Below are 24,415 nucleotides of genomic sequence, written 5' to 3'. Positions count from 1 at the left end.
GATTAGTTAATGCGGTGCGTTTTTCCAACAAAGTTGTAATTTTTCAACTCGCGCGTTTCTCACAGAAATGCTCAATTTGCGCCATTTGTGCAAACTAGACGCGCGAATCAGGCGGAATCACGTCTACTATGCCGCCCTAAACGCCTCATTCGCGCCAAGAGACCGTCTTTACCTTGACTTAACATTGAAATCACTCGTGCTTGACGCCTCTACCATGGCTGGTCTGAACGCAGCATTATACCGTCTGTACTACCTATATATATATATATATATATATATATATATATATATATATATATATATATATATATATATATATATATACACTGTAAAAAATTTCCTGTAGAATTTACAGTAACTTACTGGCAGCTGGTTGCCAGCAACTTACTGTAAATTAACATACAGTAAAAATACTGTATACAATTTTACAGTACTATTTAAAATACCGTATACCGTTTTACAGTACTATTTAAAATACTGTATACAGTTTTACAGTACTATTTAAAATACTGTATACAAATTTACAGTACTATTTAAAATACTGTATACATTTTACAGTATTGTTTAACATGCTGTAACTGTATTTACAGTATTTTATATTTTCTACTGTAAAATATACAATAATTTTATACTACAATGTATATATTACAATGTGTATTTTACCGTAAAATTTCCTGTGATTCATTTTCCCATTTCTATTTACTACAAAACTGCACAAAATTTAAATGGAGGTGTTAAAACAGCTCTAAGTAAATCACAAAAATAAGCAATGACAACATGTTTTTAAAATTTAATTTAGTTTTTCAAAAACATGAAATCAGATTTTCATATTTTTGCACACTGAACTTTCAGCTTGCATCACAAACTGTTTTTCTTAAACCTGCAATAACATTTACTCATAGATATCATATTACAGAATTTTAAATCAAGTCATGAACTAACTCAGTCATAATAACAACGTTCAAATACAAAATACTTTCCTGAGTAAAATAAAATCTTTTATCCTGTAACACACAAAACATTTACACACACATATCACAGCATCAATTCATGAACAATACATTCAAATGTAGTCATAAGCAATGTCAAAAACTTATACATTCAAAATATTATTCTGAGTAAATTGTAATTTCTTGCAGCAACAGCTTTTTCAAAGCCAATGTTACATTTACTCACTGTTTCATTTCACAGTATTATCAAATAATACTAGTACAAATTCAGTTATAACTATAGACGGTTTCATCAGTAACAACATAAACAAACGGCTGTCGCGGTCCGCATGAACTTCCGATAAACTCCGCTAAGAATAAAAAACAACAAAGTTCTTTAAACGCATTTTATTTATATAACAAGCAAAAAAACAACACATAGATTAGCTCGGAAACCAAAACATTTGTTATTTTCGACGAGGCTTTTGTTCAAGAAATCAGTTTACCAACTAGTCAGACCATTAAAAAAGCGAAACCGGAAGTAAGGTTCGGATCCAGACGTGTGTCATGTGCGTCCGATGAAACCGTCTATAAAAAAAAAAAAAAAAAAACATAACAAAACCTCTCCTGCATAGACTTATTTTGCTTTTAGAAGCAACAGTAGTAACATGTATACACTGGAGTTTCATATTACAATATTATAAATCAGTGCATGGACAAATTAACTAAAAGAAACCTTTAAGATAAAAAAAGAACTTCACAAACCTCTGGTGAGTTGAGTAGAATGTATTTGCTTTAGTTGCTTAATAGTTTTGCTTAATTCATAAAGTCCTTAATAAAGGTGGATATATACATGATGGTTCAGGCCAGAGTTCCTCCTTTGCACCATCTTCCCACTTCTTTTGCTCACCTGGAAGTTAGAGAAGCACTTGCTGTTGTCGGGGCTGATCCTCACAATAAATCTTTACATAAAAAAAGAATTAATTAGATCATTTGATGTCTAAGAGAGGGACACTCCACTTTTTTTTGAAAATAGTGCCATTCCTAATCGTTGCTATACGATAATATCCTCATATTGCTCAGGCCCACTGTAATTACCACAAAGGACCAGCAGTTTCTAATAGATGGCAAGACTTTGCCACTTCCTGAAATCTAAAATCATATATAAAAGCCTTTATGTCCTTCCTAACATGTATGCACTTTCTTTAGTGGAAAACAAAAGAAGATATTTTGAAGAATGTTTGTTACCAAACAGCTTTGTTGATGAGAGTCAACAAACCAATGAAAGTCAAGGAACTAAACATGTTTGGTAAACAACATTTTTCAAAATATCTTCTTTTGTGTTCCTCTGAAGAAAGAGCATACAGGTTAGGAGGAAGGACATAAAAGTAAGTAAATGATGAGTCTTTCTTCAATATTTACCAAATGTTATAGCATACCGAAAGATGTACTTACCTCTGAATAAACTCCAAAGTAGTGGCTGCTTCCACTTGGTACTCGATGTTGAGCACGTAGTAGCAACCAAAGTGAACAGCAAATGCTGAAGAAATGGTAGGTCAATCGCAGGAAAGCGGACTTAGCCTTCAATCGGCAGCATCCATTTTTTGTTTTGTAGATCTGGATCCTCTGAAAATAATTATTTAATAATAGCGTTTGTTATTTGATTTTGGTGTAAGTAACAATATTTAGATGTTAGAGCTTTTCTCAATAATTTGAAATCTATCATTTTAAAGTGATAGTTGATATGTCCCCAAAATTCTGTCATCATTTACTTGCCCCTGTATTGTTCTAAGCCTGTATGAGTTGATTCTGTTGTATTTATTAGTACACAAAAGAAGATATTTTAATAATTGATGGTAAGCACAGTTGACGGTACCCACCGACCTCCACAGTAAGAAAAACAAATACTGTGGAGGTCAAGGGGTACCGTCAACTATTAGATTACCATCATTTATCAAAATATTATCTTCGCTCAAGAAATTTAACTCATGCAGGTTAAGAACAACACAAGAATAAGTAAATGAGTACAGAATACAATTGGGGGGGGGGGGGGGTACCTAAAAAGGCCAATCATCATTTCATTACTCTTGATATTCAAAACTCAAGTAGAATGCCAAAATTTAAGCATAATGCCTAACATTAACAAAGCATTAAAGGGATAGTTCGGGCAAAAAATGATATTAATCCCAACAGCACCACACAAATTACCCTCAGAAGACCTTTGTTTATCATCCTGGAGCCACTTAGATTTATTTTGTGAAGGATGGACGCACATTTTTTGGACTTGAAGGACGTGGACCCCGTAACTTCACATTTAATTAACTCAAAGTTCTAAAACATATTCTGCACACACACACACACACACACACACACACACACACACACACACACACACACACACACACACACACACACACACACTTTTTGCTACTGGCAGTTATATCAATTTAATTCAACGACGTGGACGTGGACCCTGTAACTTCACATTTAATTAACTGAAAGATCTAAAACATTTTCTTAAATATCTGAAAATGTGTTTGTCTGAAAAACGATGGACATATGCATCTCGGACAGCTTGGGGGTAAGTAAATCATGGGATTAATATCATTTTTTTGGCCGAACTATCCCTTTAATCTTTTTAATGTTCCCAAAGTATGTGTTAAAGAATCTTACCAAGCATGATCAGCCGTGGAGTGGAAGCAAGGGAAAGTGTGGTCTCTACATCTGCTGTTGTTGTTGTGACCTGCACACACACACACACACACACACACACACACACACACACACACACACACACACACTTTTTCTTATATCAATTTAATTCAACGACCCATTGTCAATTATTCCTTACATAATGTTAGAGAGAAACTGAGAGACTGACTTCAAAATAGCGTTAAAAGCTAAGTTTGTCGCCTAGCATTTCAGATGAACACTCACCTGTACCAAACGCAGTCAAACTCGAAAAAGAGGACCGTTTATGTTGATATGTCGATGGTGAAATGTTCTTAAAAGGGGAAGAAAATAATTAAATATGATTATTTGCACAGAAAGTTGCGTTTTGTTCAGTCTTAAACGAGTTTCTACCTCAAAGCTCTCTAACTATCTTGTTCACAACAGTCGTGTGAGGTAAATTACCGTCAACTGCGTGCTGTTAAGTGTTTAAAAAAAGGGTTTCAAATTAATGAACTAAACCAAAAATATTAAATATGGTAAGAAATCACAAGATTACTTACCTTTGCAGATGGTGAAATGTTCTAAAAAGGAAAATAAATATATATGATAACGTGCACCGAAAGTGTTGTTGAGTCTTAAAAAGAGTTTTCACCACAAAGCGCTTTCCTATAGTCACAACAGTCCTAACGTGTGAGGTAAATTACCGTTAACTGCGTGTTGTTTCAAATTATTTAACCAAATAAAAAATTAAATATGTTAAGAAATCACAGGATTACTCATTTTACTTACCAGCTGTTTAACTTGCAACCATTGTCCTGTGCTCTTTTTTTCTTCGGGCGGGGATATCCGTGCCTTTCTGTAAAGTGTCAGGGTTTCGCGCTCATTTTTTTACTGTATTTCGATTTACTGATGGCTGGTCATAGAGTGCAAAAGAGCCTGTACCGCCATATGCACACACAAATTAACAGCGTGTAAGGTCCGCGTTGAGTCATGACTCTTCTCAAAAAATAATGTGACATACAAAACTATAACATTGATTCATGATAACATTAAAAACGTTTACTATACGTGTAATAAATAACAGGATAATCTTTTGCAAGTGAGCTGCGGCGGGTTTGTGTACAGGCACGTGATCAGCACAGACGTGATTACATCCAGGGCTGCGTCTCAATTCGTTCCCTATAGCTCCCGAGGTGGGGAATCATTATATCGTGTAGTATGCGGGTTCGGCCACTGTCAAGGACCCTCACTTTATATTGGAACACTATTTCGGTTTCCTGTGTCGTGGCTGCTTACACGCGTTGAGAAAATTCACAGCTGGTATTCATCACTCATCAACAACCGGCAAAACCTATATCTAATTTTTAAACACTTACATTTATAAATTAATTCGAATATACAAAATACTTTAATGAAGATGATTATATTGTGTTTTGATAAATAAATCAGCTCTACTTGCACTAATTTAGTTGTTTGATTGTTTTTAGGACTTTGTTTAAGTCTTCTGAATTTTACTTTACATTTTAAATCAATATATAAATACAATAATATTACATTATTTGTATAAGATAGCTTAATCAGAGAGTTAATCCCCAAAAAACATATTAGCACCACCTGCTATTAAAATACAGTATTTTTGATTAACTGTAAATTTTACAGTAAATAGAAAATACAGTATTTTACTGGCACAAAGATTACATTTCCCACAATGCAATCGTTAACAGTGTATATATAATAAACTTATTTACTATTAATATATATATATATATATATATATATATATATATATATATATATATATATATATATATATATATATATATATATATATATATATTAATAGTAAATAAGTTTATTATTATTATTATTTATTAGTATTAATTGTATTATAAGTATCAATTTTATTATTAGTGTTATTAATTCTATTATTATAATAATTATTATTTTCATTATTATTATTAATAATTAAATTTTTATTATTATTATCATTATTATAACCAATACCATTATTATTAAGCTATTATTATTATTATTATTTTATTAGACTATTATTATTATTATTATCATCACTGTATTATTATTATTATTATTATTATTATTATTAGTAGTAGTAGTAGTAGTAGTAGTAGTAGTAGTAGTAGTAGTAGTATACGTTACTTATTCTTATTCTGATTCTTATTCTTATTATTTTATTATTAAAGTATAATTATTTATTATTAATATTAAAGGCGGAGTCCACGATGTTTGAAAGCCAATGTTGATATTTGAAATCACCCAAACAAACACGCCCCTACCCCAATAGAATCTCGACCTTCTGTTGATATACCCGCCCCACACATACGCAACCCGGCATTTGATTTGATTTGATTGGCTATAAGTGTGTTTTCGTAGTCGGCCCGTCTCCTTTTCCAAAGCGCTTTTCAAACATCGTGGACTCCGCCTTTAAGCCATTACTAATATGAATTTATTAAGAAACTGAGAAATATTGGGTAATAACTGTGACGTGGAAGTTTTTGTGAGAGTCATCCACAAACTTTACAACCATATTCAAGTCAATATCTAGAAATAAACTCTTGACCATCTTTATTAAAACTGCATGGGTGAAAAGCATGTAAAATCATACTGGTGTCACTTCATGGTTATCAGCACAAACACATCAGCAGCAACGTGGGACAGGGAAAAATTGAAACAAGCGTGGCCACCATAGTGTAGGAGCCACCCGGCCGGCCTTTGTTGTCCGGGTTAAATCCGAGCCCAGCATGACTCAGCTCAGTATAAGCCTTTTGCCGGTCCTGTTTATTAGAAAAGCTTTCCAGATATCAGAACAATAGACTTTGTGTTTAAAATAGAGGACAAAACACACACAGACGCACACATGATTTGGACAAAGTTATGTAAAGAGATATCGGACCACAGTCAGTGTACGGTAAAATAATGTAAATATTTCATTGTACACTGACCATAAAGCAGTTTTTCTCATCCTATCACATTTCAAAACTGATCTCAGTCCAGCAAGAAAGACTCGTTCTAAAACCACCAAAGGACAACCAAGGTAAACATGTCAACACCCTGCATAAAACTTCATCATTCTGGATATGACTGTAACTGATCTCCAGTTTATAAAGCTATTCAATGACATTGGGCTTTTAATGTATTGTTACCAATGTTTACATACAGTATCTGTACCTTTGACAGCTTTATTAGTGTGAGGCATTTATTCAAGTTTGTTGAGTTTAATAATAGTTATTAATACACTAAATATTATATTGTACAACATTTGCTACTGTGCTGTATACTAATGTTGTATACTTTGTGTGACTGTAGTCTATAAGTGTCAATCCATAGGCTATACAAAGGATGTTTGTTGTTTGGATATGCCATCGTAAAAGGTCTTGCAAACATGTTTTGTGCTTAAAAAGATGATGAAAATGTCAAAAGTATCAACATTACATGCATACAGACACAAACTATGGCACTTCTATCATGCTATTGCTTTGTAACAAATTGTGCCCTTTTATTAAGGCAACACGAATTGTAAACTAATTGCATATAGGGTTAAAACGTTTGATGAAAATCAACAATTAACCCAAAAGCTTTAACACAGCTGACAAAACATTTCGTTCACAATGGCTGCTGCCAATCCGGTTCACGATAATAGAGGCAAACAAAAAAGTGAATGTATTATGATGAATGGAAATGAATGGCCGCTGTGGTTTGATTTAAACAATTACAGTATGTAAGTCAATTTGAATAAGGACATTTCCCATAATTCAACCCTTCTCGTTTTGTGTCTTTATAGTTTTGCAGATTCTTTTATGATGTAAGGTGAACAGCCGTATCCTTAAACTACCTCCTCTGAGAATCACAGGGTCAGGACGACACAGAAGCACACAGAGATCTCAGCGCTGCAGTCTATAGACTGGTTGCCATGGTGCAGAGAGAAGTATGTCAAGTCTTTACTCCGGTCCTTCTATTCTTCCCTTCTTAATTTTGAGATCGCCCATGGATCGCCCAAAAGATTGGGGACTTGGGTCTTGGTTTGGCTTTATATAGTTTGACTGTATAGAACTGATTCATATAATTACTTCAGACAACGTTTAATTGTTTATCGCTTGTAAAATATCTACATTTTGTTTTTATTCTATTTAATTTCTTCCTTATGAAAGTAAAAATGCAACTTATGTTTTTAGATACAAACTACCAGTGACTGCTCTTACGAGGAGCGCAAATTCAAAATATGTGTTCGGAGTGTCGTGTGTTGCTCATGTTTGCAAAATATGTGTTTGTTGCGTCATGTGAACCATGTGCATCATGTTTTTTGTCAAAATAAGTGCCTGCTGCACATGCGTCAAAACCGTTTATGATAAAAGAGACGCTCGCGATTGCGAACTTCACATAGTGCGCCCTTGAAAAAAGAAGTCAGCGGCCGCCCATGCTAGACAGTGCAAATTCAATGTAAGGGTATTATGGGTACCTATAAAAAAGAAAAGTCATGGACGAGATCTCTTTAAAGGTGCAGTGTGTAATTTTTTGAAGGATCTCTTGACAGAAATGCAAAATAATATACAAAAGCATATTATCAGGGGTGTATAAAGACCTTTTTCATAATGAACCGTTATGTATTTATTAGGGCCGGGACTTTAGCGCGTTAATTAAGATTAATTAATTAGACAAAAAATAACGTGTTAAAAATTTTTAACGCATTTTAATCACACTTATTTTTGCACCACGGAACATTTCTCATTGGATGAGTTTCGGCAGACGGAATATACTGGAGCACCAACTAGCATTCATCATGACTTCAGACAACAACAAACCACAGTGAACATGAACGAAGAAGCTGATGAGATCGCTTTGGTTGGCCCCGTGGATGGGAATTTTTTTAATAAAAAAACGAATGGATGGAAGCGTCGATAAGAGTATGGTTGTGTGTAAGCTATGCAACAAGGAATTCGCATATCACCGCAGCACATCGAGCCTCAAGTATCATCTCAATGCAAAACATATAGCAGCTAGCGTGGACGTTAGTCCGACTCCGAGTACAACGACTTGGTTGAACAAAAATAAACAATATTTTGTTGCTTAAGCTTATGTATTCAGTCATTATTCATGGTATACTAAAAATCCATGTGAAAAAATAATTTCTCAATGTTCTCAGGTCAAATATTTATATGTGATTAAAATGTGATTAATTTCGATTAATTAATTACAAAGCCTCTAATTAATTAGATAAATTTTTTTAATCGAGTCCCGGCCCTAGTTTTTATTACCTTAGAATGAGACGTTTTTATCTACATACACAGAGGGTCCCCTTACGGGGAAGTCGCCATTTTGTGCAGCCATGTTTCTACAGAAGCCCTTAACGAACAAACTTTTTCTACTAAGTTTTCTCCGACGATAACATGTTTGTCCGGGGGTGGCTATCGTATCTTCTCTGTGTTTCAAAAGCGAGGGGTGAGCAGTGGACTGAGCCGTTGGTTGCAATTCACAACCTCACCACTAGATGCTGCTAAAATTTACACACTGCACCTTTAACTCTTTCCTCGCTAGCGTTTAAAAAAAAATATTTTTTATGATTTTCACAAAAGTTTAATGCCTTCCAGAAAACATTCGTCTTTAAATATAAAAAGAACAGACCATCTGCTTTAAAAATACAAATTTCAATCTATCTTCATTTGTTCTCTCTTTATCACTTCTCAAATATGAGTAGGTTTCTTCAAAAATACAAAATCTTGAACAAAAAGCTGAGATAATTGCATTTTTGTGAAGGACTTTTGTTAGCGATCAGATTTAGAGAGATGATCAAAAAACAAAACAGAGTATTTACTGCTCAGTGTTTTATAAGTTGGGAAGAGCGCCACTTAGTGGATAATAGCGAAAAATATGGATTGCCATAAAAACTCATCATTGGCAGGGTAGCGTTTTCCCTTAAGATAACTCGTCAATGGGAGGAAAGAGTTAATATCCTAAATAATTGTCCTAGACTTTGATGAGATTAATTAGATAGCAAATGTAAACTTTTGCTTGAGCCTCCTGCATCTCAGATATTTCCCCTGAGAAAGAGCCAGAAATCTCTCCATTAGAGATTCAGAAGAGATCTTTACAATAGCTGCACTTTTAGATCGGATGTGTTAAAAACAACACATTAGTGTTGATTCTGTGACAACACACTAAATGTGTTGTCCCGAAATCCACCCATCTCTGTGTTATTATTGAAACAACACATTTAAAAACTGAAAACATCCTTTCTAAAAGTGTGAATTTACATTAAAGATTTGCTCAGAACTTTAGCGTTGTTTTTGAATGTCGACAAAAAACGATTGCGAAATGACAGCGTTTCCATTTACAAATGTTATGCGACTAAAATGTAATTTTGTTGTCTCCCAATAAGTAATTTCAAAAACATTTGGTGTGTTTGATTTGATGGGCTCTATCATATTCAGTTTTAACCGGCGCAATGATAATTTTCATGTTTAGCGCCACGTTGTTTAAATAGCAAATGCATTTGCGCCCAATCGTCTAAAAATGAGATGTGTTCAGGCGCATTGTTGGCGCGTTGCTATTTTGGGGCAACTAAAATAGACTACGCCATTGATCATGTCCCTCTATAAAGGGACAAAAATGCAAGTTTGCTTATCACATACATGGATGCGCATATTTGTTGTTAAATTAGCAAAAGCGAATCAGACACGCCCGTTTAGACGTGCGCTGTGCGCTTTAGACAATGCGCTAAGATTGTTAAAATAGGGTCCGATATGGCACCGCACAGATCCAAATGACATCAAAATACAGCAAGAGCAGCTCGAAGGCATACAGAGCAGTCGACTCCCGAATATTTTGATGTCATGCGCTTGACGGTTCTTGTGACTATACCTCTTCTGTCTTGTCCTCCAATCATGTGGCTTTTCCGCATGTCAGGTGACCTGTAAATGCGAAAAAAAGTTGCAATTTTGTGATATTTACCTTTTTGGAATTGCTTGAAAAACCACCACACCAGGGATATAAACATTTTTGCAATATTTGGGAGTTTTTGCGAAACTGTTTTGATTGGGCGCATTTTCAATTCGGTATTTTAATTTGCGCAATTGAAGGGTAATAGAAATGTAGCTAGCTAATGACACAAACTGTGCTCAGATTTGCCAAGTCTGCAATCGTAAGTTAATATTATTAAAGATTTCAATATAAAATTAAACCTTTCTCATCGAATTTTTCCCAAATCCACATTATTTTATCTGAATATATTGAATAATGGATTGAACACTTGTCTCAATTTTAGGAGAAACATCTCAGACAAAGCTGATACCATTAAAGAATAGAAAAAAATTTCTCCAAGTAGTTGCCAGGGCGTTGCTAAGGCATCCCGAGTCCTTTTAAGTGAGTTGCTACATGGTTGCTAGGTAGATGCTTACTGAGCTAAGCCAAAGCACCCTCACCCTGGCATACAAAGTTTCAGAAATGTAGTCCCTATGACAATATTTGAAAGCTTCACACACACAAACCCCTTCACAGATATCATCTGAAGGTCCCATGCTGCTGTCATTATCTCCTTCCACCATTTCCCTTTCCACTGACTAATTTCTCACATTTATCTGTCTCAACTGTGTCGATATCCCGCCACACTGACGGAGTACAAACAGAAAATCCTATCTATCACTAGCACTATTCTGACTCACATTGAATTGTCCTGCAAAAAGGAAGTTGAGAAACGTGTCATGGTGATAGGGACACTGTCAGAAAAAATGGTCCCTTGCTGTAACTGGGGCAAAAAGTACACCGTTGCACCTAAAGATTGCTACCAAAGAGTGCATATTAGTACTTCAGAGGTACCAAATGTATACATATCTGTACCTAAATGGTTTATATTAAGAACTTTCTTAAAGGGTACTGCCCCAATGACCATTTTTCTGACAGTGCACTCTGAATATGGGTAACAACAACCAAGCATCAGTTTATTTATGACCCAATGGTTGCTTCAGTCCAACCATGGGTTAAAACAACCCAATATTTGTCGACATTTGTATCCAGCTCTTAAATCCCTGTATGTCACATAAGGACATATTCAACATTGATTGATGCTTTTAGCTGTGGTTATAATCTACTGTGGTCTGCAATCATATACATATCAGAGGCTTAGAATAAAGACTGCAACAGTCTGCAACATTTAACCAGATCAAATTTGTGAATGTAGTACATGTGGTGTTTAGCACTATGAGCATTTTGTCTCATAAATCTACAGCATAACCACATGCTTATTTTAACCAACATATTACAACCTTATTGTAAAGTGTTACTAAAACTATAAGTGCTTAAATCTCTTTACCAAAAACGAAAAGAGCACTTTTAAATTTCAGAAACGTGCAGTTTTCGACCAATTGTCTAATTTCCTTTTGCAGATGGACGGTTCAGATAAAAACTCGCTGCAAGCTTGCCTGCTGAGACTCTAAAGCTTTCCTTTAGTCCCATACGTGCTTCTCCATTTACCCTGTTATACTGATACACTACCTAATCTAATAACACTAAAGCCATAGGTCAAAAAGCGACTGTAGATCTAAAATGCAACGCTGTCCATTATGTATCAACCGTATAAGTTTTACACATTAAAGGCTACACGCTCCAGGATGTTAGTAGATGACTGCATCATTACTCACAGCAGTAATGACTGTCTTGTTGAGGGATTACTTATTTTCCGATCCTGTTTCCTACATTTGGTTCCTTTGGTATATTTCATGCAAGTTGAGAGCAGCATATTTCCAACACAAAAGCCTGGCTCAATCCCATCAGCCCTTGGGGCGTGACCTGTAATCATGTGGCTTGTGCTACTGTATATACCAGAAGCATATGGGTTCACATCCTAGAAAAGTAACTATATTCTATATGTTACCACAGTGTGTACGCATTTCTACTACACTCTTAAAAATAAAAGTGCTTGACGTTGACATAGAACTAGAAGAACCATTTTTGGCTGTATGGTTCCATAAAGAACCTTTAACATCCGAAGAACCTTTTTGTTTCAAATAAGGTTATTCATAGTGGTTTCGTATAAAAAGGTGAGAAGAAATGGTTCTTCAACAAAACTTTCACTAAATGGTTTTTTGAGGAACCAAAAATGGTTCTTCTATGACATCATTGCGAACCCTTTAAGCACATTTATTTTTTATTATATAGATTCGAGTTTCAAGTTTTAGTGGTTACATACAACAATACACAGTACAATGTAACTCTCACAGTTTACGATAAGCAGTTATATAGTTTAGAAATAAAACAGCCTGATCTCACAAGAATTCGTACGTATATTTTGTGAGTTGGCTAATTCGTATTTATTTGTATGACTTGAAGCATACAAAAACATATGATTATCATAAAAAAACAATAATGAAACCCCACCCCTAACACCAACGTCACAGGGGCAAAAGTGAAACGCACTAATGTGTATGAACGTGGTCGAACAAATTAATACGAATTAGCCCTCGTAAAATTCATACGTATTGCCATGAGATAGCAGTGGAATAAAAAGCTATAATAAAAAATAGAAACAATAAAAAAGAAAGAAATAAAAAAGTAGGATTAAACCTTTTTAACAAAGTAAAACAAGAATTATACACACTGTAAAAAAAAACTTGATTTTGCAAGTCAGTTCAACGTACTAGTTTAAGTTTTGACCTGTAAACATAACTTCTTGACATAACATTATAAACTGACAAAACTTATAAAAAATATAGCTGCAAGCAGCGATTCCGAGGTCAAGCCAAAAAGGGCACAGAATGAAATGTCGGTGTTGACTGTCATGATTTTAGATCTAAGTTTTCATTAAATTAAGGCAACAATTGCCATTGTTCAAATATTGAGACGACTAGGTGGCGCTGTGTGGAAACAATGGATTTTGCCTCAGGTCATACTTGTGATGAAACCCACCAAATTTGGTGTAAATACGATAAAGCGATCCTTAGATATAGCCTCAAATCTCTTGACCACTAGGGGGCCCTGAAAAGTTTACAAGGGCTTTCAGAACATTACGTTTTATGAACAATACAAAATTTCGAAAACATTTGCATGACAGAAAACAACGTCATATTGTGCAATCGAATCGGCATGAACCAAGGAATGAGAAGAAACAAGAATTTAATTTCTACAACGTAAGTATCATAAGTTATAACCAAAAATGGAGTTTGACACAGAGACTCCAAACTTGGTGTGGTGACTGTTTGGACTGTCCTCTATCAGTGTGCCAAATTTCATAACTATTCTACGTACGGTTCTATGGGCTGCCATAGACACAATTGCAGAATAATAATAATAATAATAATAAGAAGAAAACAAACAATTTCAATAACAAGTTGAAATTGTTTAACTAATTCTTAAAATATTTATACAATTTATAGTGCATAGATTTGTAAGTATTTGTTTTTTAGATTTTAAACTCATGGTAGATACCAGGTAGATTTACGCCACATGGCTTTATTTTTGTATTATATATTAAGAGTAAATAAAAAAAAAATCATATAAATATGTTGGCCTTAATTCTGCAACATGTACCTTTATCTCTATATCGCCATCCTTGTTTAAAACATAAAAATGCAGGTTACTGTACAAAAGCATCTTTGCGTCAAATGACGTCAAATTGACATCACACCTGACATCTTAAGCGGACATATCATGAAAATCAGACTTTTTTTTGTTTAAGTGCTGTAATTGGGTCCCCAGTGCTTCTATCAACTTAGAAAACGTGAAAAAGATCAACCCAGTAACTTAGTTTTGGTAAACCATTCTCTGCAAGCATGTAAAAAAATAGGTTATTAAAATTTGGCTCCCCTTGTGATGTCAGAAGGGCATGTTATTATAATAATACCACCAAGGGGTAATCTGCACTATCCAACCACTGCACTGACATTTAGTGCAGAGAGAAAGAAAGAAAAAAAATTGACAGCACAATTGAGTTTTAATTTCAACAAACCATCATTATGGCGATCAGTGTTTGCATTTCATCAGCTCATTTGCATTTACAAGTACATGCCCAAAAACTACACATTTTTGCTCACACCTACAAAGTGGAAGTTTTAACATGTTATAAAAAATTATCTATATGGTATTTTAAGCTAAAGCTTTACATACGTACTCTGGGGACACCAAAGATTTATTTTACATCTTTAAAAAGTCTTGTGAAATATCCCCTTTAAATTATTAACCACTATTATAAGCTTACCGTTGCTTTAAGAATATTTACAAAATGAAAAAAACATGAAAAAATCAGCAATAAATGGCGCAGTCGATGAGGGTTCACCAGATAAATTCAGGCCAAATAGGTTTATTTTTGGGGAAGCATCTGCCACCTGGCGTCCCATTAACCAGAAATACTAGCGATTTTTCATTCCAGTCAGCATAAAGCCCATTGTGATGTCTGGCCTATAAATCTGACCTTGAACTAAAGCCTTTTGTTGAATGAAAAAACATCTAGCTTGTATATTAAATCATTTCCATTTGTATTAGTAACATTAGTATTAGTTTCTGTCTCTTGATAAATGAAATGGCAGCCAGACTTAATTACCATACAAACAGTATGTCAAGTGCTTTAATAATACACTAGGGTTGTTTTGATAAATGTGTGCGTAATGAATGAGATGCCGGTGGGCACGATACAGTACCTCTCCACCCATATAATACTCATTTACTCGGATCATTTGCATATTTTTGACATTTGTTTGAAAGCGAAGCTCATTATAATATGAAAGCGCGAACTTGACACAAAACGTTTGTGTAGCCAATAATCGACGCTTCAACTTGAAGGAAAAACGTCAGACTTCACAAAACACATATGCTGCCTGCGTATGAAGGGAGCATAAATCATTTATACAACCATCACCGCTTCATTTAGGTCTGACAGACAAAGAGAACAAGTCGGGTTTTTGTGTAAGTCGAGCGGGAAGGTTCCTGCGGAGAATATAAAGAAACCCAGCTGAGGTATTTTTACGCAAACTCCCGTTCCTAAACTTTGATTTAGTCTTGTAGTTCAACTTCATACCAATCTGACACAACCTGGATGGTTAAATGATAAAACACACAATTTTTGTTATATGTTTTAGATTACATCAGTTCAATTCCGTTCACTAAACAAACGTATTTGATAGCTGCCGTCACTTTTGTTTAATTTGCCCTAATCTCAGGACACCAGACCCTCAAAATGCTATTTCAGTTCATTACGAATTTAAATTAAATCACTGCGTAATCAATAATGAGCAAATCTAATCAGCCACTGCAAACAGAAACAGACGGCCAGATGAAAAGCACCATCGTCTGATCTGACAACATCACTCAAACCTAGCGGTCGGTGATGCACAGTGACAAGTTGATGAGATTATCACAGCAAGATGATGCTTCAAACACATCGTTGGCAAAATTATTACAACCGCTGGATGCTATCAAAGGTGGAAAAACATATACACTGTGTTTAGGCTAGCTCAACAGTTTAGACTTGAAAATCAGAATTGAAATACTTTGTCTTTTACTATAAGTTTGCCTTAACACTGCGATCTGTACCATTTGTCTCTATATCGCCATCTCTGTTTGATAAAATAGCTTACCTCATGTAGCACGATGCTAATGGTCTAATCCGATTCAATGGATTGTGTTAAGCTATGCTAAAGTGGTACCACCAGACCCGGAGATCAGCTGAATGGATTCCAAAATGGTAAAAATCAAATGTTTAAAGGTATTGCGGAGGATTTTCTTTTTCCGGGTGGATCATCAAGACTATTGGTCCTCCTAGTTGTCAATCAGGAGTGTTGCGCAATTGCATTTTTTAAAAAGTGGAGAAGGCGGTTCTTTTCTAAAATTAGAAAAAATCCTCCACTATACCTTTAACTCTAGGGGAGCTGGAAAATGAGCATATTTTCAAATAAAGTGGAGTGTCTCTTTAAGGTTTGGCTTGTAAAAAGTTGACATAAATCAAGTTGAAATTATTTAACTTAATTTTTTAAGTTAAAGTAACAAAATTATATGTGCATATTTTTTACAGTGTACACTGTAAAAAAATCTGTAGAAATTGTATCTGGGTTGCCGGTAACTTACCGTAGATTTAAATTTATGTTATTTACTGGCAACATTTTGTTCAAAGTTAAATGAACATTAAACATTTACAAGTCTTTGTCTTTACATAGTAAAACTAAAAAACAACGGATCAAGCAAAATATTCTGGGAAACAATATCTGAAGCAAAAAACAGAAAAAGGTTGATGATGATTTATGGTTCCCAGAATGCTTTGCATGAGGCTGTTATTGTATAGTTTTATTCTGTAAAGATAAAGACTTGTTAATATTTAAAAGTTATTTAACTTTGAACAAACTCTTGCCAGTAAATAACATAAATTTAAATCTACGGTAAATTACCGGCAATCCAGCTGAAATAACATTGTAATTTCTACGGATTTTTTTTTACAGTGTAGCTTACATTATAGATCAGTATTATAAGCTTGTGATTTTTTAAGTACTTGATCTATTTTTGTATATTTCTAACCAAATAAAAGTTACAGATTGCAGCTTTAATAATATTAATATACTAGTGTGCAGCAAAACACTAATGCTACTGTATGTACACACCATCGCGTTCCTCGCTTTAGAATACTTGCGTGATTTAACTTTTTGTCATGCGAATTTTTAAATTTTTAAGTTAAAAATTTTAACTTGTGCAGGAGACACGTTTTAGATGTATAGCGTGTTTGCGGCATTTCCGCTGCCCAATTTGCGTCATTCACATCATCCCACTCAAATTCGCGTCTATTCTCCTTATGTAAACTAGTCACGCAAACAAGTAAATTTGCTTCGTGTGTGTACGCAGCATAACAAAATTCACATTTAGAAGATAGAGGCTTTCAAAACATAAACTCTTTCACTTCCACCAATACGAATTATTGATTTTTATGACATCATTCTCCACTTTAGCTTTTCATCATATTTCGGGCTTTGAGGTAAACTACACATTACTGGCTATTTTGGGGGCACACTCTTATGTTGCGTTCACACCAGCTACAGTAGTGCGAGTAATTTCAATGTTAAGTCAATATAAAGACACGTTGACGGGCGTCTGGAGGTCGCGGATGAGGCGTTTAGCGCGGCGCAGTAGAACTAGACAAGCAAACAACGCGATTTGAGAATTGCTGCGGGAACTGCACAAGTTCAAAAATCTGAACTTTGAACCAATCAGGAGCTTGCTCTAGTAGTGATGCAATTACAGGAAGCGAGAGGAGCGGCAGAAACCTCTCCCATGACGTGAATTTCCGCAGGAATGTCTCGATGACTAGAACTTACGTGCGGCTTTCACGCGCGAATGAAGCAAGTACACTTATGCTACGTACACACCAACCGCAGGGCATCACGTTACTTGTTCTAGATTACTCGTGGGATTTAACTTTGTGTATATGCACATTTTTCCCTCGAGTGAATATTTTCAACTTGGGCGAAGATGCGTTTGAGGTGAATAGCGCGTGTGGTAAACGCGCCGCCCATATTGTGTCATTCGCATCCCCACGCGAGGACGATTGCGTCTTTGCATTGACTTTATATGTAATCTACTCGCACAAACTCGCGTCTCGTGTAAACCCACAGTTAAAATGTTCAAGCGTCCAACTATGTGCGGTAGACGCAAATTTGACCCCTTAAACGCGTCTGGTGTGAACCCACAGTTAAAACGAATGTGTTAAAATAAAACGTGTTGTGTCGAGTTAAGGACAACACATTTACATCTCTGTGTTCTTTTTGGAACAACACACTTTGTGTTGTTTTAACACATCTTGTGTTGTCTCTTTTATTTATTTGAACACGAAATCAACACGAAATGTGTTAAATAACAAATAATGTGATAAAAAGGATAACACAAAACAATGTTTAAAAAACGTACACATCCACATTTCAAGGCACTTTAGAATGGAGTGAACTATAAACTTTGCATTATAGACATAATTTGCGTAAAATTATCAATATTGGAAAAACATTAGACAAATTTAAAATAGCTTTAGACTTAACTTTAAGACTGTAGACTTACTGTTAATTTGCTACTTTAGACATTGCTTCAGACTTAATATCTAGCCAATCTTAACCGAGACTTAAGTAAACTTAACTTTAAGCCCCTGTATATCTACAGTCAAGTATTCCTGCAGCTGTATGGCCCAGCGGCCAGGAGGTCTATTAATAAAGCTCATATTCTCCAGGGGGAAGGAAATGGAGAGAAAGAATGACAAAAAAGGGAAAATGTTGAAAGACACAGTGCACGGAAAGAAGTTTAGGATCCCAAGTCCCTTTGTGTTTGTATGTGTGTTTTGGCTATGTCCAAAACCAAAAGCAGACGCATCTGTCTTACTGCCCACTAAGTCAATGATCATCATTACATGTAACAAACTAAGCAAAGCAGATATTTAGTGATTGTAACATGCAATGTAAAAATGTAGTGGTATGTTGAAAAAAAATGACATTAAATACTAAAGCATTGTAATAATAGTGCCGAACATCATGGGTTTAATTCCCAGTGACACACAAACTGATTAAATGTAAGTCACTATAAGTCACTAAGGTGTCTGATTTATAGTTTATTAATGAATTTACATTTTATTCGTACATTTGGCTTTACATTGAAGCCTTCCTAACTTCCTATAATCCCTCTTAAGGGCGCATTTTCTGCTCTTAGATGCCTATGTTTGTGGTTTGTTATCAGTGGGCTGTTAGTGATGTTGCGCTTGAATTGAGGCTCCTTTAGGGGCAACTTGAGGTTGTGAAGGGGGTTGTTTCTGGGTGGCGTACTAAAGGATCCAACCAAGCGTGCGTGATTTTGCCCACCCGTTGGGAGGAGACTCCATCCACACACGCTCAGATCCGGTGTAATTGAATAATGAGCTGAGTAAGAACACACAAATGCAGTCGAACGTGTTGGGGTCTGTAAATAACAATGCAAACACACAGAGGATCTGAATCATGGGTTTCGAGTTTTATGGGCAGGCAGTACGTGCCTCGTGGCCACAAGCATCGAAGGACGACGGTGATGTGAGCCGTGACGCTTCGAGTCTAAAGTTGTCTATAGATAGTCTCTCTCAGCTGCATGGGTTTCGGTTAACAGAGGAAAATGACTTGGCAATAGTTATGTCCCTATTTGGTCAATCCTGCTGACCTCACACGCAGGATGAGAACTTTTTTCTTTTTTCTAAAGTGGACATTAAGGATGTGGACTTTTGAGGGTTCAGAGAAAGTGAGTGAGAGAGAAAGAGAGAGAGAGAAAGAGAGAGAATGCGTCATCCTCTTCAACCCCTGATGTCATGTCCTTTAAAACAGTAACCTCATTCAAGCATCACTTCAAAAGCATCGCCATGTGATTGTGTCATAGAGGAACATAAAGGAACATGTTTTCGATTCAAAGGCACAACACCACCATTGCTTAGTAGTATATAATAATTATTTAACCATTTTATCCGGTTAACCCATTTAGTCAGTTCATTATTTTGTCTCAGCACTGCTTTAGCAACAGAAATGTATTGAGTTCGATATCCACCCTGCAAAAATTATTTTCAAGAAAAAAAAATCTTTGTATTTTTGTCTTGTTTTCAGTAAAAATATCTAAAAATTCTTAAATTAAGATGCTTTTTCTTTGTGAGCAAAACGACCCAAGAAAAAAAAGTCTAGTTTCTAGACCAAATCTATCAAATTTAAGTGATTTTGTGCATAAAACAAGCAAAAAACTCTGCCAATGGGGTAAGCAAAAAAATCCTGAACATTTTTCTTAAACACTAAAATTCAAGAAAATTTTGCCTACCCTATTGGCAGATTTTTTTTTGCTTGTTTTATGCACAAATTCACTTAAATTTTATATTTTTGGTCTAAAAACTAGACTTATTTTCTTGCTCATAAGAAAAAGCATCTTAATTTAAGAATTTTTAGATATTTTTACTGAAAACAAGATAAAAATACTAAGAATTTTTTTCTTGAAAATCATTTTTTGCAGTGCAGTATAGATTGAATGCATTGTAAGTCGCATCAGATAAAAGCGTCTGCCAAATGCATACATTACATGTACATTAGATTACGTTTGGGGATATTATACATCAGCTTAATGTTGTACACTGCAAAAAATTACTTTCTTACTTAGTATTTTGGTCTTGTTTTCAGTAAAAATATCTAAAAATTCTTAAATTAAGATGCTTTTTCTTGATGACCCAAGAAAATTAGTCTAGGGTTTTAGACCAAAAATATAAAATTCAAGTGATTTTGTGCAGAAAACAAGCAAAAAAATCTGCCAGTGGGGTACACAAAAAAATCTTGAATTTTTTTCTTAAACACTAAATAAAAAAAAAATAAAAAAAAATGGATTGGCAGATTTTTTTTGCTTGTTTTATGCACACAATCACTTAAATTTGATATTTTTGGTCTAAAAATTAGACTTATTTTCTTGGGTGGTTTTGCTCATAAGAAAAAGCATCTTAATTTAAGAATTTGTGGATATTTCTACTGAAAACAGGACAAAAATACTGAGATTTTTTTTCTTGAAAATAATTTTTTGCAGTGCACTATAGATTGCATGCATTGTAAGTCACTTCGGATAAAAGCGTCTGCCAAATGCATACAGTAAATGTAAATAACATTATTTTTTGGGATATTATACATCAGCTTAGCATTGTGCACTGCAAAAAATGATTTTCAAGAAAAAAAATTCTTATTTTTGTCTTGTTTTCAGTAAAAATATCTAAAAATTCTTAAATTAAAATGCTTTTTCTTGATGACACAAAAATAAGTCTAGTTTTTAGACCAAAAATATCAAATTTAAGTGATTTTGTGCAAAAAAAAAGCAAAAACAAAATCTGCCAATGGGGTAGGCAAAATTTTCTTGAATCCAGTGTTTAAGAAAAATTTTCAAGATTCTTTTGCTTACCCCATTGGCAGATTTATTTTGCTTTTTTTATGCACAAAATCACTTAAATGTGATATTTTTGGGTCGTTTTGCTCATTAAGAAAAAGCATCTTAATTTAAGAATTTTTAGAAATTTTTTACTAAAAACAAGAGAAGAATTTTTTTTCTTGAAAATCATTTTTTGCAGTGTAAGATATGAAGGTAACAAACGGTGCTTTATAAAATAAGGTGAACTATTGAAACAGTATGTGTTCTCATATTAAAAGAGGGACAATAAAACAAACTTTCTTCAAACTGAGCAATTGTAAAGGGTACAACAATCAAGGGATGTAAGTCTAGTCAGTAATGTTTCAGGAAGAGATATTATCATTAATGTATTGTTTTTTCCCCTGCATACCACATTAAACAGTACAGCGAATGGCAGTGTTGCCAAATTTGACATGATATCTATTGCAAATTATTGAATTGAGAGTCACAGTAAGCACAATGCTTGAAAAAGAATGAAGGAAATTGAATGGGAAAACTCCGGAGCAGCTTATAAATCCGAAATGGGATTCCCCGTAAAGGTCAATTTAAGCAAAAAAGAGAATAACTAAAACAAACCAGGCCGAAGACTCTGGGAAGTTGTACACAGAAAGTGAATTTAATTATGCTTCTTGTGTATCTGTGTTTGTCAGCGTGTATACATCCGGATTTGTGTGTGTGCGTTTGTGTTTATGCCGGGTCGTCCTGGACTTTGTGCCTATATAATCAAGCATATCAACGGCGGAAATCTTTCAGGCAAACAAACAAAAAGAGAGGGGCGTGGTCGGCGTGATGGTATTTAAACATGGCGTAATTTAAGCGCCTCATTGGTCATTAAAATTTGAACCCGTCTGATGACAACGGAAAGTTATAATGATGTAAATGCTATAATAACTTATATTATATATAAGTATAATGATGATAATTTACAGATAAGCTTTTGCAAACTAATTTAATTCAATATGCAAGATATTTCTCTTACAACATTAAAGCTGAACTGCAAAAATGACTTTCTTACTTAGTATTTTTGTCTTGTTTTCAGTAAAAATATCTAAAAATTCTTAAATTAAGATGTATTTTCTTGATGAGCAAGATGACCTAAGAAAATAAGTCTAGGTTTTAGACAAACAAATATACAATTTAAGTGAATTTGTGCTTAAAACAAGCAAAATTGTCTGGCGATGGGTTGAGAAAATTTAGCTTGAATTAAGTGTTTAAGAAACCCCATTGGCAGATATTTTTGCTTGTTTTAAGTTTAAATTTACTTGAATTGTATATTTTAACTAGACGTATTTTCTTAGGTAATTTTGCTCATTAAGAAAAAGCATCTTAATTTAGCAATTTTTAGATATTTCTACTGAAAACAAGACAAAAATACTAAGTAAGAAAGTCATTTAGGACACTTACTGTATGTATGTGCACTTATATCTACTTTGCTGACTGGTCTGTTAGTAATTGTAATCCACTAATGTATGCTTTAAAATGTGTTACTCTTAGTAGGGCAGCATGTTCACTTCAGGTTTGTAATAGCGTTCAAGTGCTCATGTTCCACTTTAAACATCGCAAACTGATGAGACAGCAAAAGAGGTCTGTAACGTTAAGCACTTAACGCTTATAATTCAGAAAACAGAAGTGTTTCCATTCCAAAATCCTCATACATTGATGGAGAAACTGAAACTGATGAGATTTTGGCATGCAGGAACTGGGGCAAGTGTCCGGTTAAAAAAATGGGAATTTTAGCAAGGGCAGGATTTCTGTTCATCAGATAAAAACATCAAAGCATAGTTTGGTGTAATATCATTTCCTGTAATATACTTCACATTTTAGCAGGGTTTTATCATGTCAGCATATGTACAGTGATTTAGTGCACCGAATGTGGCCTTTTACATTAATATTGTTTAAATTGTATATAATAAATATAAATGAGATTTAATTTCAAAATATTTTGATCCATTACTGGGTCATTTGAATTTACTGTTATTTAATCTATAAACACATTTAAGTCTGATGGTTGTATATTCACTATACACTCTATACAAAAATGCTGGGTTATTTTCAACCCAAAATTCTGGGTTGTTTTAACCTATTGTTGGGTCAAATATCAATATTTTCTGGGTTATTTAAACCCATCAGCTAGGTTTTTCCCTTTTTAACGCACACTGTAAAAAATATGCAGCATTTTGTCAAATCAACAATTTTTTTATGATGAATGAACTCAAAATTTAAAGGCAACTAGGTAACTTACTTTTTTAAGTTGAACCAACAAATCTTTTTTAGTGCTGGTATTTATTTATTAAAAAATAAAAAAATGGATATATAAATAAAAAAATTCTGAAATGTATACATGTATGTGTGTAAACACACAGTAAACACACATATTTTATGCAAAAACTCACTTTTATTTTGTGTGCGATTAGCCTAATCTTTGCCCGTCACTACTTTTTTTTTTAAGTGTACCTGACATGACCTGTTGAGTCAAAAAACTAATATAATAATTAAATAGTTTGGCTAAACATTTCCTTTAGGTTTAAAAATTGTTTGAATGTCCAGTGTTATATGTTTACATTTGTTTATTTATGTAGCACTCCTGCAAGATACAACATTTTCGTTCCATGTAGCGGAATGACAATAAAGCTCAAATTGACTTGACTTATGTTAAAGAGCACCTATTTTGTTGTTAAAAACAACGTTATTTTGTATATTTGGTATTATACAACTTGTTGGTGTGGTTTATGGTTAAAAACACATTATTTTCACATACCGTACAGTTTTGTAGCATTTTTTTACTCTCTTCCTGAAACACACAGATTTGAAAAGCTCCCTGATTGGCCAGCTAATCTGTACGTTGTGATTGGCCTGAATACCTCTGACGTCAGCAGGAAATGTGACGCTCCTTACCATGTTTGAAAGAT

The 24,415-nt window shown here is 34.4% G+C and overlaps 2 long non-coding RNA genes across 2 annotated transcripts in view; one reads left to right on the top strand and one right to left on the bottom strand.

Moving 5' to 3' along the window:
• Positions 1 to 24,415, top strand: part of LOC129453193 (uncharacterized) — a 44,993-nt gene that overhangs the window by 11,761 nt on the left and 8,817 nt on the right. The window contains exon 3 of the long non-coding RNA XR_012366094.1: positions 7,402 to 7,545. This is a non-coding gene — a long non-coding RNA (uncharacterized lncRNA). The remainder of the gene's footprint in view (positions 1 to 7,401; positions 7,546 to 24,415) is intronic.
• On the bottom strand, positions 1,526 to 5,210 carry LOC129414378 (uncharacterized). The gene is made up of 6 exons (XR_012365955.1): positions 4,392 to 5,210; positions 4,163 to 4,183; positions 3,867 to 3,933; positions 3,603 to 3,672; positions 2,385 to 2,555; positions 1,526 to 1,891 (listed from the first exon to the last, which is right to left on the bottom strand). It is a non-coding gene; the product is annotated as an uncharacterized lncRNA (long non-coding RNA).

This window comes from Misgurnus anguillicaudatus, chromosome 23, assembly GCF_027580225.2.
Source record: "Misgurnus anguillicaudatus chromosome 23, ASM2758022v2, whole genome shotgun sequence".
In the NCBI taxonomy this organism is placed as follows: Eukaryota; Metazoa; Chordata; class Actinopteri; order Cypriniformes; family Cobitidae; genus Misgurnus; species Misgurnus anguillicaudatus.
This window is presented reverse-complemented; position numbering and strand designations above follow the sequence as displayed.